Consider the following 3,180-nt stretch of genomic DNA (forward strand, 5'->3'; position numbering starts at 1 on the left):
ATCTCAGCCTCTGTACTCGGACTATGAGTTTTACTCAGTTTGGCATTGCTCTGGATCGGTAAGTCACCTTTCTTGGAATTATGCATGTTGAAGCTCTTCAACACTTTGTCCAAGTAGGTACTTTGACTAAGTCCAATTAGTCTCTTATTCATGTCTCTCAATATCCTTATCCCAAGAATATAGACAGCTTCCCCAAGGTCCTTCATAGCAAAACATTTCCCAAGCCAGGATTTAACCTCCTACAAGGTTGGGATGTCATTTCTTATGAGTAGTATGTCATCCACATACAACACCAGAAAGCTAACTATACTCCCACTAGCTCTGACATATAAACAAGACTCATCCTCGCTTCTCGAAAAGCCAAACTCTTTGACTTTCTCATCGAAACAAAGATTCCATCTGAGAGATGCTTGTTTCAACCCATAAATGGATTTCTCAAGCTTACACACTCTATTAGGGTACTTTGCATCGACAAAACCCTCTGGCTGACTCATGTAAACATCCTCAACCAACTTTCCATTAAGGAAAGCGGTTTTGACATCCATTTGCCATATTTCATAATCATGAAATGCAGCTATGGCTAGCATAACCCTAATAGACTTAATCGTCGCTACTGGTGAGAAGGTCTCATCATAGTCAACTCCCGGAGTTTGAGTAAAGCCCTTCGCAACCATTTGCGCCTTATAAGTGTGTACCTTTCCATCCATGTCAATCTTCTTCTTGAAGATCCATTTGCACCCGACTATCTTACGACCCGACACATTGTCAACCAAGTTCCAAACTTGATTGTCATACATGGACTGAATCTCGCTGTCCATCGCCTCTTTCCATTTAGCAGACTCGGGGCCTGCCATGGCTTCCTTGTAGTTGTTAGGTTCATCCAAATTTACCAGTGTGCTATCACTGATAAATGTATAACCTTCAGTAGTAATATGGAAACCATAAAACTCAGGTGTATTTCTAACTCTACTGGAACGCCTCAGAGGTAAGGACTCGTCAATTGGATCGACAGGAGTTTCCTCCTCAGGTTGATCGCTAATGTTTGAGGTTCCTTCACCGCTTGACTCTTGAAGTTCTTCAAGGTCAATTTGCCTCCCACTGTCTCCTTGGCCTATGAGCTCTCTCTTGCGAAAGACTCCTTGATAGCTTCATTTTATTGACTTCTTTTTATAGTTTATTTTAGCACATTTCATTCGCATTTTAGTTAATTTCCATGCATATTTTCCTTTTTGTTATTTTATGACCATTTCGGGTACTTTCTAGTTTCTTAAGCATTATTGCATATTTTTTTAGAGACTAGCGGAGCGGGATTTTTGGGGAGGCGATTGGACTTGAAGGGAAATGAGGATTTCGAGCTTGATGGCTATGGAGGTGATTCATGGAGTGGGTTTGTCAATTGCTTGAAGGCTTGGAAGAATTGAAATTTAAATTTGCAAGGTACGGGATAATTTTCGAGTGTGCGGAGGATGATGATCGGGCGATTACAAGAGCTTTGGAGGATTTGGAAAAGTCAAATTGGGCTCAAATTGAAGAAAACTTGAAGAAAAATGGGCTAGAAGCTCATCGGACTCGAACTGGGCCAATGGAATAGCTGTGGGGGCCTAAAACTTGAAGAAGCCCAAAAACTCCGTCATAGTCACGCGGCCCGCGTAAGAATCCACGCGGCCCGCGTGGGTTCCTGCAGGGGCAATTTCGGGATTTCATTTGGAGCTCTATATTGGGAAGGTTGGTGTGCCTCTTTAGCCGAGACTTGCACATCCAACTTTGGAGTCTTTACTCTGGAGATTTTGAAGACTTTGAAGGCCAAGAACCTTGAAGAACATCATCTTTTGATCTCTAAATCTTGTTGAATGTTTGGTACAATCTTTTCTTGTCTTGTTTTCTTGAGTTTAGTCATGCTTGGCTAAACAAAATTTGGTTGACTTTGGTGAAATCCTTTGACTTATGTTGAATGTTGAAGACTCCATGAACTAGTTATTGAATCTTTATGAGAATGTTTTGTGTTTTAACATCTTATTACTACTTGTATGTTTTTATTCATGAGTTTAAATATGTTTGTGGTGATTAGTTGGCTAATTTCTTGATTAAGTAAAGGATCCTCAAATTAGCAAACAACAAATGATTTTTGTGTTAGTTTTACTTCACACAATCATAAAAACATTTTCTCCAACATGGTAGTGAAAGCATTTGACTCCTCTTGGATTTGGTGACTTTTTGGTTCATAATGCTAGTTGACTTTCACTAATTACATGCTTAATGGAAATTGTGACTTTGACTAAGAAAATTGTTATGAGCTTCTCTAACCATTTTAACAACTAAGAAAAGTCTAGGTAATCTCAAGCTTCTTGGATTACTATATCCAAATTAGAGATTTAAAACAAGTATTGCACCATTGGATTCTAATGATATGTTCATCAAAAGTCAAAGTGAGGAAACCTTAAGTCAACCATCTTTCTCTTATTGATTTCACATCAAATTCTTATTTTTGTCAAATTGTTCATTTAAGTTCTAGTTTAATTCTAGTTTTATTTCAAGTATTTTAAAAATATCAAAATCCCCCATTTTTACTTTTATTGTTATTTTACAAGTATTATTTCAAAGAGATTTTCCATAGAGTTATAAAATTGAACCAATCTCCGTGGATACGATCCCTTTACCACTATACACTATTTTAGTGTAAAAGATGTAGGGTTATTAATTTTGTTGGCCTCGACAACCACCACTCCTCTCCTCGCAACGAAGACAACATTCTCACTCGGTCTGTAGAAGAGATAACCAAAGGATTTCTGTGGGTAGCCAATGAAAATACACCGCTCACTTCGAGGTTCGAGCTTGTCGTGGGTCTCGCGCCTCACGAAAGCCTCGCAACCCCAAACCTTGATGTGTGCTAACGAGGGAGCCTTCCCTGTCCACATCTCGTGAGGTGTTTTGGCAACATTTTTAGTTGGGACTCGATTAAGGATATGGGCGGGAGTCTCCAAGGCATACCCCTAGAATGAGATTGGTAACGAAGCTCGACTCATCATGGAACGAACCATGTCCAACAAAGTTCAACTGCGCCTCTCAGCCACACCATTAAGTTGTGATGTCCTAGGTGGTGTCAACTGTGAAACAATCCCACATTCCTTAAGATAGTCTAGGAACTTGATACTGAGATACTCACCACCCCGATCGGATCGG

This window comes from Lactuca virosa, chromosome 2 (assembly GCF_052849685.1).
Source record: "Lactuca virosa cultivar CGN04683 chromosome 2, Lactuca_virosa_CGN04683_v6, whole genome shotgun sequence".
NCBI lineage: Eukaryota > Viridiplantae > Streptophyta > Magnoliopsida > Asterales > Asteraceae > Lactuca > Lactuca virosa.